The sequence below is a fragment of the Canis lupus genome, chromosome 20, assembly GCF_048164855.1.
Source record: "Canis lupus baileyi chromosome 20, mCanLup2.hap1, whole genome shotgun sequence".
NCBI classification, from domain to species: Eukaryota; Metazoa; Chordata; class Mammalia; order Carnivora; family Canidae; genus Canis; species Canis lupus.
In genome coordinates this window covers 2,699,309-2,711,984 of record NC_132857.1, presented here as the reverse complement: position 1 = coordinate 2,711,984, position 12,676 = coordinate 2,699,309, and the positions used below count along the sequence as shown (strand labels likewise).

At 40.8% G+C, this 12,676-nt stretch overlaps 1 protein-coding gene across 8 annotated transcripts in view; it reads right to left on the bottom strand.

Annotated features, from left to right (window-relative positions):
• INPP4B (inositol polyphosphate-4-phosphatase type II B) overlaps positions 1 to 12,676 on the bottom strand; it is a 709,031-nt gene that overhangs the window by 364,478 nt on the left and 331,877 nt on the right. For 7 of the 8 annotated variants that reach the window (XM_072788250.1, XM_072788263.1, XM_072788254.1 and 4 more), the window contains exons 1-2: positions 734 to 916; positions 207 to 263 (exon numbers count right to left, since the gene is read on the bottom strand). The exons of the other annotated variant lie outside the window; for it this stretch is intronic. The gene's annotated coding sequence lies outside the window, so the exon portion shown is untranslated. Of the gene's footprint in view, positions 1 to 206; positions 264 to 733; positions 917 to 12,676 lie in introns of those variants that run through there. 8 annotated transcript variants of the gene reach the window in all.

Below are 12,676 nucleotides of genomic sequence, written 5' to 3'. Positions count from 1 at the left end.
TTAGGATGTGATCACCCGTCATCTACAGCCTGGGGTCCCACATATTCGAAGACGCCAAACTAGCATCTTTGTGACACATCTTTCTAATAATAAGGGCTATAGGATTCATCTAGCCCTTATCCAAGGGATTTATAGGATTCAAGGATCCTCAACCTAAATGAATATCATGAGTTAATGGCGGAGAGTCGTTCTCGTGCCTGCCTTACTCTTGCACTCGCCACGCAGCCGCGCTCTTCAGTTATTCCTTTGCTGACTTCAGAGCTCTGTAGAGGGCAAAGGACACCGTTAGGACGTGTTTCACTGGGAACTTTTCTCAGTAAAACAGACCTAGCTAAACTATCCCCCATGTCCATGACGCCCCTCACTCCAGAGCTGAGGACCCTCCACCGGGAGTCCTGGGGCCGTAGCTGCTTCTCGCCTGTATTCCTCTGCTAGGAAGACTCCAAGCCGCCCCTATTCCTCTGCGTACACGAGCCAGGCACTGTATCCTAGGCTACGTGGATTAGCTCACTCACTCCTTATACCTTACGCTCAGGCAGCGGTCGACTCAACAGCCTGCGTGACTCAACCCCTGCACATTCCAACTTACAGCCTGTCTTCAAGACCAGCCTTCGGCCAGTTCCTGAGATAACCCCTGCGCTCTTGGAATAGCCCGCCTGGTAAGAGAATTTTTGGACCCCGGTGCCTTGGCTTATGCTCTTGCAGTTTGCCCAGATCCATTTACGGTGAACACCTGTTTTTGCTTTGGGGGCAGGGAGGCTAAAGCCCCAGGAGCTGAGGTTCATCGCTGGGAGCTGCAGGCTCGGTGCTGGACCCCTAACGACACTATATGACTGGCCCCCATTAAAATCCTAGAGACAAAATTCGGCTGAGCTTCTTCCCTGGTGGACCACGCGTCACGTGAATTGTCACACAACGTTCCGGGGAGAATTAAGCTCATCCCCTGGGATTCCACTGGAATCCACTGGAATTCCACTGGAAAGGAACATCAGGACGTTGGCAGAGGGACTTTGCCTCCCCTTTGCTGATCATAACCTGTTTACTCTCACTGTAGTAAACCGTGAGTTCTTCTAGCAAATCATCGAGCCTGCAGGTGACCTTGGGGACCCCGCCCCTAACATAACCAGCTGTGAGGTAGGCACTCCTGTTACCCGCCTTTCCTGGACAGAGAAGTTGGCAAAGGAAGAGGAGGCACCTCAAAGTCCCATGTCTACTTTACGTGTCAGTATTTAAATTTGAACCTAATGACCTGGTTCCAGAGGCTGGGCATTTTATATGTTTCGCCAATTACGTCATACTGTTGAGCAAAATATCCGTGATTATCTGTCGTTCAGTAAGGGCACCAAAAAGAGCCACGTTATTCTGTATGTTGGCAAATTGAACACCAATAAAAAATAAAGTTATTATTTTTTTAAAAATTGCCACCTTTTTTTCTTATTTTGATTCTTTTTTTTAAACTTTATTATCAGGAATAATTTTTAGATTGCAAATCTATTATTAATTACCAAGATTTCATTTTATCTGCTAAAGAGAGAGCAATAATAATAATAATAATAATAATAAATTTTATTGTTAAAGTTATTCTTCAACCATTACACTTTACTCAAAGCAAACTTTCCTCTAGTCTTGTCAATAATGCAGATGGGACACAAGTTTTCCCACTTAAATTCTCATATATCTGTCACCGTTTTAAATGGTTCTTACTATGGGGCCTGAAAACTACAGTATCAGCTTTAAATTAATTATTGCTTAATTGTGGGAAAATAAAACACCTTATCACAACTTTTCTTAAGATATCTAAATTTTTAGCCTGACGGAACCAGAGTTGCTTTTAAGCTAAGTGCTAGAAAAATAGTTTCAGGATAGGAGAAAGCATGAATCTAATCGCTCAGTTGCTACTAAAGAAAATGTGAACCACGTACTGATTCCTAAACACAAAAGATAAAAATAATTTAAGTTGTGTAGAAACTTATATAAAAATAAATTTAGGGCAACCCCAGTGGCTTAACAGTTTAGCGCCTGCCTTCGGCCCAGGGCGTGATCCTGGAGACCCGGGATCGAGTACCGCATGGGACTCCCAGCCTGGAGCCTGCTTCTCCCTCTGCCTGTGTCTCTGCCTCTCTGTGTCTCTCCTGAATAAAAAATAAAATCTTTAAAAAAAATAAAAAATAATAAAAATAAAAATAAATTTAAGCTGTGTAGAAAAGTCGGAAGTCTGTGACAGTTAGCTTTTATTTAGGTAGACTTTGCAAAAAATACTTTGATTAGTCATTGCCATTAGGCGTATGAGTTAGTAGCTCTATTCTGATCCTTGAACAAAACTGTACTTCATTCTCTTATCTTCCTTTCAACCCACCCACAGCTCAGCATCGTGCTCTGCTGTACGCACAGGGGATGACAGTGTCTTGCTCTTATCACCTAAACAGACCGCACATCTCTTGATATCTTGAGGTGTCATTACACCTGCAAGGGCAATGAGTCTTGCCACCTTGCAATGCGGACGTGGAGGTCAATGTAGTCTCATCGGATCTGTTGTGTCCAAACAAGCGCTTGAAATAACTTTCAAAAATAGAAGTAGAGCCTACAGAGCAAGGGCCACAACTCACACAGCGATGATGAAATGTATCAGACATAAACTGCATCATTGTGCAAACCCAAGGAATAAAAGTCTATGATGCAGAAGGACCAACCGTGTTATGTGAGCCTATCTCGGGCTCGTTTCACCTCCATTATGCTGTTATCCCTTGTCAGCTCTCATCACGTAGCAAGAACTAGTATTTTACCCAAACCCGCTACAGCGTATGGTCACCTTGAATAAACATCCCACGGAGTTAATACCAACCCAAAGCCTAATTTAACACTTATCACCATGTTCACAATACTTGATTGAGTAGATCATTATGCCTTATTTAGGACATAAAAATTTGTTTTTAAGTTGAAAATGTAAACATTCTATTTTGAACAATTTCTGGATGTTAAGCTAAATTGAACATTTTGACTAGAATTAAAATAAGGAATATTAAAAAAAAAAAAACTTTATGCTATAGAAGTCGGTGCCTTCTTTGGTTCCTATATCCGTTCCCTTTTTTGCCCCAAATGATACTTTCATCATTGACTCTCTGTCTCCTACGCCAGTGTCCTGGTGTGACGGGGATATAGCTAGATTCAGAGCTAGCTATTTGCCTTCTCCATGTCGCCCCGTGAAAGGAAGCTGGGCTTCGGGTGCCTTGCTCCCAGACAGCCTGAGTGAGTCCAGGTCAAGAGCTCCAGAGAAGGACAAACATTATATGTTCTCATTCATTTGGGGAATATAAATAATAGTGAAAGGGAATAGAAAGGAAGGGAGAAGAAATGGGTAGGAAATAACAGAAAGGGAGACAGAACATAGAGACTCCTAACTCTGGGAAACAAACTAGGGGTGATGGAAGGGGAGGAGGGCGGGGGGTGGGGGTGAGTGGGTGACGGGCACTGAGGGGGGCACTCGATGGGATGAGCACTGGGTGTTATTCTGTATGTTGGCAAATTGAACACCAATAAAAAATTAATTTATTATTAAAAAAAAAGAGCTCCCCCATCAGTGAGAGGATCAGGGGGATTACACCAAAGGCAGGAGCTGAGCAGAATGGGGTTTAGAAAGGACCAAGGAGAGAGCATGCTGTGTCTATCAAGAAATTGTCTGATATGAAGGTCCCCACCAGTTCGGGAAAACTCACACATTCATCTCCTGAAACATCCGACAGTTAAAAAATAGAAACATGGGCAGCCCGGGTGGCTCAGCGGTTTAGCACCACCTTTGGCCGGGCGTGATCCTGGAGACCTGGGATTGAGTCCCACATCGGGCTCCCTGCATGGAGCTTGCTTCTCCCTCTGCCTGGGTGTCTGCCTCTCTCTCTCTCTGTGTCTCTCATGAATAAATAAATAAAATCTTAAAAAAAAAAAAAAAAACAAACAAAAGTGCAAAATGTCCTTGGGTGATTGCAAAGCAATCAGAAAGTAAGTGCGGGAAGTGAAGGAGAAACTGCGTAATATTAATAAAAGCTACCCATTTTATAGGCTGTTGTATATGTTTAGTAAAGGCCACAGAGCTACTAGGAGCAGCACCTGTATTCACACCCAAACAGTCCAGTTCTAGGACTCATGCTCATAACCACTAGACCAGGCTGCCTTTTTGGGAAGGCCCTGAATGCCATGCTGAGGATTAGACCTTGCTTTCCAGAAGATGTTGAAACTACAAAGATTTTATTTTTTCTTAAAGATTTATCTACTCATTTCAGAGTGAGAGCAAGTGAGCATGGGGGCGGAGGGTGCAGAGGAAGAGGGAGGGAATCCCAAGCAGACTTCCCATGACCGCCATGCTTGTTGAGGGGCTCAACCCTATACCCTGAGATCATGACCTGAGCTGAAATCAAGAGTCAGTTGCTTAATTGACTGAGGCACCCAGGTGCCCTGAAACTATAAAGATCGTACGCAAGGAAATAAGATGGTCAAATTTGTGTTTTATGCAGAATATTGAGTACCTGTGAGAAATACAGTCTGGAGGAGCAAGACATTAGAGAGATTAATTTGGGGGCTATTACAAGCTTTAGCAAGAGATGAGCAAGACCTAATTTAAAGCAGTGGTGGTAAGGATAGGAAGGGATAGATCCCAGAGATATTTAAGATATTAAGATAAAATTAAGATAAATTAAGATAAAAAATATTAAGATATTTTTTTTGTGGGGAGTAGGGAGGAGATGACGACCAGGTTTCATCAATCAACATAGACATGTACAACTTATAACCGTTGATTTTGTTGATCTCGAAGTTCTGCCCTTTAAATTGAACTTGTCTGCTTTTGCTTTTCTAGCAAAATATAATATAAACTAATACTCCAAATATCTAAATATACATAGAAAATAACCACTCGTTAGTGCCAATGGAGAGAATCAAATATTTGAGGAGTTTTTAAATTCATTGTTCTGTCCAAAAGTGAGCCTTCCAGATTACAATATAACTATGCATTACTCTAGTAGTAAATCTCAAAAACATCTAAAAAAAAAAAAAAAAGATGGCCTCACATATGGTATACATACTGCTATTAGAATCTATAATAATTGTCTCTAGAATAAATATGGAATTTAATTCTACCTCCAAAAGTAGGTTTTCAAATTCTTACTTCTGTTCCCCAATTTCCTTCCCTTATTGTAAAGGCAAAGTAAAATTTGGCTCACAATGAGATTATTCTCAACATGATTTTCACATTAACTAAAAAACTATTAAAAGTTCTATTAAAATGTATAAAATGATTCAAGAAAAGTCTCAGGATGCAAGATAAATTTGTGACAGTCACGTTCCTTATATAGCAATAAACAGAAATTTAAAATTTTCAAAATAAATGAATGCAACTCCCGATAGCACTAGTAATCTTGAATCACTATAGCAGTAACAGCAAAACCAACAAGCTACTCATGAATAATTAGGTAAAGAAAATTATGAAAAGCTATAAACAGAAATAAAGAACTATGACAAATGCAAGAGTAGGAAAGTATTTACAAGACAAATATCACTTCTTTAAAAATTAATTGTATTTTTAGCATAATTCCAATCAAATTTTTAATGGCAGGAATTTTGAAACCTTTTAAGACTTTCTAAAGTTCATTTAAAGGAAGAGTCATGGATCATAATAAAAATTCTGAACTCAAATATTAAAGAGACTTTGCTCTAGTGGTAAAGTACCTTGTTAAGACACATTTACCACAGGCAGAGCTGGCTTAGAAATTATGTACAAATTAGTGGAAAAATATAGCTAATTCCAGAAACATCTTATTTTATGCCTTCATTCAACAAATATTTAATGCCTGTCATACGCCAAGCACCATGTCCCTTAAAGGGACAACACAATTCCTGCCCTCAGAGAGTTTGATGGAAAAAAATTAATAACTATTCTCATTACGGTAGAAATTGAGACAGACGGACACAGGACTCCATGGATGCATATATGATGGAAATCTAAAGTCAGCGCATGATAAAATGAACCCCACAAATTAATCATAAAAATTTGTTTAATAATGTTGAGATTATTGCCTAACTTTTTGGAATAGAGTAAAATAAGTCCCATTAGACGTAGATACAAATTCCAGATGTATCATGGAGTTAAATACAAAGAGATGCAACATAAAAAGTAAATAAAATCGGAATTGATTGTATGTCTTTCTGAAGAGGCTAATTGTACTTCTGAAGCTTTTAAGTGCTAAAAGAAATCAGAAAGAAAATGCCTGGTAGATTGAAGTAAAAAAACTTCTCTACAAAAAAACAAAAACAATAAACAAACAAAAAATCACCTTAAAGCAAAGTGGATTCGAAATTATTTGCAACGAATACAATGCGCCTAAATCTGTTTTATATATATACCGGATACCCAAACATCAAAGGACACTTCACAATGAAGAAACAACTCATTAATGAACATGCGGAAAAACATTCAACCTCATTAGTACTCGAGGAAATAACCATTAAAACAATGGTTGACCATATTTCCTTTAACAAATTGGCAATGAAGAGGAAAAATTTCATGCTCGGTGCCATTTTGAGATTGCTTTGAATGCCATTTTTCTACAACGCCTAAGAGCGCCAAAGGTATTCCTATCGTGTCCCAAAAAATCTAGGAAGCGTTTTCACCCTATATAATTAACATAAGATGCTCATTTAGGGCCCACCCTATTTTAACACCATGAAACTGTGATAACCTTTTGATAAGAGACTATCAAACATGCATCCTGGTGTTACAGGTACCATGATGAGTGCATGGAAGATACGCAACGAATGTAATGAATGTCGAACAGAAGAATGAATGAGCTTGTTTCTTCATCACTAAAGTAAATAAAGGTGTGGTGCCAGCTTCTCAAAAAAATGTTCTCAGACTATTTGATCCAGTAGTTCTAAATCTGTGCTTCTATTCTAAGGAAGTAACCCTAAATATAAAAAAAATTACATACGCAAAGAATTCCTAGGATATGACTTAAAAGGAAAATGGACAAGCAGCCTAAATACGCAGAAAGAGAAGTCTTTAAAAATGTTGTGTGATATTAATTTGATGGAATATTATGTAACCTTTGAAAAGAATTTTAGAATTCAGGCTTAAAGAGGCTTACACCAAAATGTTAAATGCAAAAAGTAGGATTTAAAGTCGTATCTTTTGTACATAACAATGTAGTGTAGCAGGTAAGATTTTACTAAGCATAAAGTCTCATTCTCCCTAATCCTTGACTATCTCTATGAACAGGTTACTTAGCCTCTTTAAGCTTCAGTTCCTCATTTGTAAAATGGAAAAGCAGTGACAATAGTGCCTATCTCAGAGTGCTGTTATTAAATCATCAAAAATTAAATCATCAAATGAAAAACTTGATAAGAATTAAATCATCAAATTAAAACATCGAAGTAGATAACGCCCATAGTGTTAACAGGATCAATCAGACGATCCGTATTCAGTAACCGAAGCTACAGCTTTCATCTAAATAAAAACAGAACTATGCCGACCAGAAAGTCCGGATGCTTACGTATCAGTGTGCTGGCAGGAGTTTCTGTTTGGTGGATTTGGCTGTTGGGACCCTTTGGGACACACCTCTGTTTGGGAAATTCCCCACCTGCCGAGTTCGTCCATCACCAGGACAGATGCCAGCACTCTCCACGCACCTGCAGCACCCTTGGGGGGTGTCAGCTGGGGCGCGAGCGTGTGACCTTGGCTTTTCTGATGGGACCCTGCTGCCCAGGGCTTCAGCTCAGAAGCACACGACCCACAGCACCTGAGCTCCTTCCTGAGCCCTGCCCTCCTGTTCCCTGAGGCAGCAGGCCCGGGGACCCGCCACCGGGCCCGTCTCAGCTGGTGGCTGGTGGCGTGTTGTGGAGTGGTGTGCATCTGGCTGGCTGGTCTCGGCTCAGCACGTGGCCCCACACGCGAGCCTTTGTTCATTAGGATTTTTTTTTTTTAGAGATTTTCTTTATTGGGGATCCCCGGATGGCTCAGCGGTTTAGTGCCTGCCTTTGGCCCTAAGGGCATGATCCTGGAGTCCTGGGATCGAGTCCCACATCGGGCTCCTGGCATGGAGCCTGCTTCTCCCTCTGCCTGGGTCTCTCCCTCTCCCTCTCTCTCTCTCTCTCTCTTTCTCTCTCTCTGTGTGTCTCTTATGAATAAATAAATAAAATCTTTAAAAAAAGAGAGAGATTTTCTTTATTGATGGGGGTGGAAGCAGAGGGAGAGGGAGAGGACCTCAAGCAGACTCCCCACTGAGCGCCGAAGCCCCACGCAGGGCTGGATCTTGGGAACCTGCGATCATGACCTGAGCAGAAACCAAGAGCTGGAGGCCTTACAGACTGGGCCACTCAGGAGCCCCAAGACTTCAATGGATCCTACACACTTTGGCCTTCGTCAGCCCTTCTGTCTTTGTGAGTGTGCGGGGACACGCACACCTCCCTCCCCCTCTCTCTCTTTACACACACACACACACACACATATACATATATATGGAAGTGTATGTATATAATTATAGCTCATGATCATATTGGCATAAACATAATAATATCATGTAGTAAAATGTTTTCCAAGTAAAAATTATTTCTTTCTTCAATTTTTAAAGGAAATGAACATATTTTAATGGGCCCCTAAAGCCGTTGAAGGTCATTGGTGCTGTACACACTTTGCCTGAGACAAAAGTCAGCCCTTCCTAACGTTTTCAGATGAATTATTATTTTTTTTTCTGTAAACTAACTGGCATCTATTCTGTGTTTGCAGCTATGAAACCGGATTATATAGATGGTGAAACGGCCGTGCGATTTTTACCTTTTTTTTTCACCTTTTAAAAAATTTCCCAATTCTTTGAAAAATCATGTATTACTAGAGAGAAGATGATACATTGAGAAGAAAATACACTATTAAATGGCAAACTTTACATGCATATCTCAGAATCTCAAGCTAGAAAGGGACTGTAAAGATCATTGTGGAAAAAATGTCAGAAAAAAAAAGAAAAAAAAAAGAAAAAAAAAAAGAAAAGAAAAGAAAAAAAGAAAAAAATGTCAGAGTCTGATCCTTCATGTGCCATTTTACATCCCCTCCACCCCATACGCTAACCGAGATGTCACAGCCAATGATCCTGGGCTCAGTATCTCACTATCTCAGGAAGAAAATCAGACATTCTATCTCTTGATAGCTTTGACAGCTAGAAAGTTCTTCTTTAATACTGAGTCAAAATGGGTATTCCTGCAGCTTCCTTGTTCTCCCACTGAATATACCTCTAACATTTCAGGTTTTCTTTACGCTCCCTTTTTAAATACCCAATATCAGCGCCTTGGAATCATTGCATGCAAACCCAGCCCCGAAGACTCTTAGGTCTACCGCGGACACTTACTAATTTGATTCTGCACCAGCCTGCCATCCTCTAGGTAACCTGCTGTACCAGAGCAGAGACGAGAATTGCTAAATCAGAGGCACAGCCGCCTCTTTCTCTTCAGATCACAAGCTCCACATCTCTTTGACTCTCACCAGAGGGAAATAGAGCTACGCTAGGCCATCGTTTTAAAGGAAATCTGGAACCCAGTACAAAACGCAGACGTTAGTGTTTGGAAAGGAAAACTTATCTTTCTGCTTTGTTCCGAAATGGAACAGTGAAAACTCTTACAAACCTGGGAACCTGGAAATCCAGATTCTGAGTCCTGGTTCTGCTACTGAACCCTTTGTAAACTATCGAAACAAGATCTCTCTGTCCCTTTAGAGATAATTTAGACTCCTAACACTTGGCTACTTGACTTCTAATAATGAATTCGATTCCTAAGCCATAGCTATACAAAGAAGTAAAATTAAAACTGTTGAGCAACGTAGGGTCATTTGCATTAAGGTTCCTTCAACGCATGAACAGAACTACTCAGTGGTGTTGAAATAAAAAGTACACTATTGTTAGTTAACCTCCCGATTGCCATCAGGTATGCATTTTTCTGTTCTTGGAACCTGACCAATCTATGTGCCCCGTGCTCACAGACAAGAGTTGCAACCACCTAAAAAAATACAGAAATATTATATAGATAGAAGTGAAGACAAAACCTGTGCCTATATGAACTGCAAATTTTATCCTTTAATTCACTCGCTTAAAAAATACTGGGTTCTGTATAAGTTATGGCAATAACTTATAACTTAATAACTTATAACTTTTGGAATAGCTGACCATGAAATCTCACTGTAGTTCGTAATATCTCTTGATCCGATTTTTGGCTGAGAAGGGCATGGAAGGAGGCCTGTTCTACGAGTCCTTCAGGCATCTGGGCTGGGAGAGACTCCATTACCCTGCTGGCAAGAGGCTCAGTCATCCTGAACATGGACATCCAGCAGAGAAATGAGAGGAGAGAGGGAGTGAGGAGCACGTGGGAGCCTTTTAGAGGACAGGCCTGGAAGTGTCACAGGAGTCCCTTGAGTGCAATGAGGCCAAACAGTCATAACCCGGTACCTGGGGAGGGAGCCAGGGCTGCTGAGGGCCAGCTGGCCATCCCCATCACAGCCCACTGCCCAGATATTATGAGGCTCCAATAGCACAACGTGTTATTTGCCAAAGCCAGATACCTAAATAATGAAGGAAGTAAACGAATGATTTGATAACAAGGGCTTTGGTCAAAGTGGCATCGGAAATAGCTGAAGACAAGAGGGTAGTGGGAAGAATGTGGTCATTATAACCTGCAAACTCTCTGGGGAACACAGACAACAGGGGAAATGTAGTTTTGTGTAAAAAGTGTCAGAACCATCTTCAGGTCGAAAGTCATGTTGGGAAAGGGAATTTCTAGAGGTGTTATTTTTAGTCATGTAATAAAAATGTAAAAATGCTCCTCGGGCTGGAGTTCAGGACATTCTTGGGGTGAATTTTGTCTCGGCCGTTTTCAGAACGGCTTTTGTTCTGTGGCTTCTGGGAATTCCCTCTGTCTGGAGGGGCCGTTCATCAGGTGGCTGCCCACTGGAGCTTCACCAACCCCACAAAGCCCCCTCATACACACACCCCCCGAAGCTCTCCCCCCTTGGAATTCCCATATCATGTATGTTATGGGGCTTTTTATGTGGTTATCTACTTGTATATCGTTACATTAATCAGCTTTGTCTGACTGTACACTATCCTATCTCCTTCTCTGCAGTAAGAGGTTAAAATGTTATTGAGTGAATAATTAAAAAGGTGAACCCATTTATACATTAAACAAGTCGTTTTTAAATACGTTGCATTCCAGAATTACTTGGGGACTCAAGAATCTCAGTCGGTATAATTGGGGTATTTCGAATTTCTAAAAAGCTCCCAGATGATTTGATACCATCAACTTTGGGAAAAACAGACAATTAATTCCACTAAATCTGAGGCAAGCTTGTAAATGTGGTAAACCACATTTCAGAGAAAAATGCAGAGACCAGTGGTTTTAATCACCCCCCTCCCAAATAAATTGATAGGTATATGATTTAGCAGCAGAAAGTTTAGAGAGGCCTAGGATCTATTCCTTGGGAAAAGTAGTTAAAACTTCTCATAGCGGAAACATCTATTTATTGCATTTTGTGTATCTTCGTGTGTAGGAAGTAGTAAAAGAGGTGAGTGAGCACCAGAGTAATAGTCATCGCAATGACATTAGCACCCTCCAGAGAGAGGAAACAAAAGAAATAGTTAAATATTAGAGAAAAAGACACGACAGCAATATGTGGGTGGTAGTTGGGAAATCATTTTTAAATGAAAACAGAGAAAGTCAATAGCCTACAAGAACCCTAGTGATGGCCTACCGAGTCCCTTACTAGGGACTATGGGCTCAGGAAAACACGCATGTTACGGCTTTAAATCAGAGACATGTATAATGTAGGGAAACAATAATATGGTAAGAGAAAAGGTATATATTCTCGTTGTTTAAAGTTCAAGCAGCTCTATCAATTTTGAGATAATGCAGATTTAAAATTTCACTCTTGAATAGCCTCACGCACCAACAATAAATACTACCATCAAATGCCATCAACTGTCACCTGTTAAAAAATCATCTTTCAAAACATGGAAAGACAGGCAGAGTGAGGATGACAGGAAAGCCCTCGAGATAGCCAATAGGTGGAGCATTATCTGGAAATATAATGTTTTCCCCAAAAACAACTTGCAAGATTCCCTTTCAAGAAATGTCAAAGCGAAAAAAACTCACTTTAAAAAATACGTCAGAGGAAAAGAGCCACAGACTCAGTAAATCTGTAACTACGGTCCACCAAAGGGGACCCTTAGGATTTAGGGTCAAACAGAATGAAACGAAACAAAGGGCAGAGTGAAGCGGATAGGCTGCTTCTTTTGAAAGGAAGGATTTTAGGAGATACCACAGATCGCCCTCTAAGATGGTAGGTCAGACGTGCAGAGTAAAATAATTACACAAAACTCCTAAGATAGAAGTTAGCGGGGATCCTTGGATGGCACAGCAGTTTAGCGCCTGCCTTTGGCCCAGGTCATGATCCCAGGTCCTGGGATCGAGTCCCGCGTCGGGCTCCCTGCATGGAGCCTGCTTCTCCCCCTGCCTGTGTCTCTGCCTCTCTTTCTCTCTGTGTCTCTCATGAATAAATAAATAAAATCTTAAAAAAAAATAGAAGTTAGCTTTTTTAAGCATTTAGTAGATTCAAGGGCTGTGTCTAGAAACACTGTCTCGCGTTGTCCTCGCTTCAGTT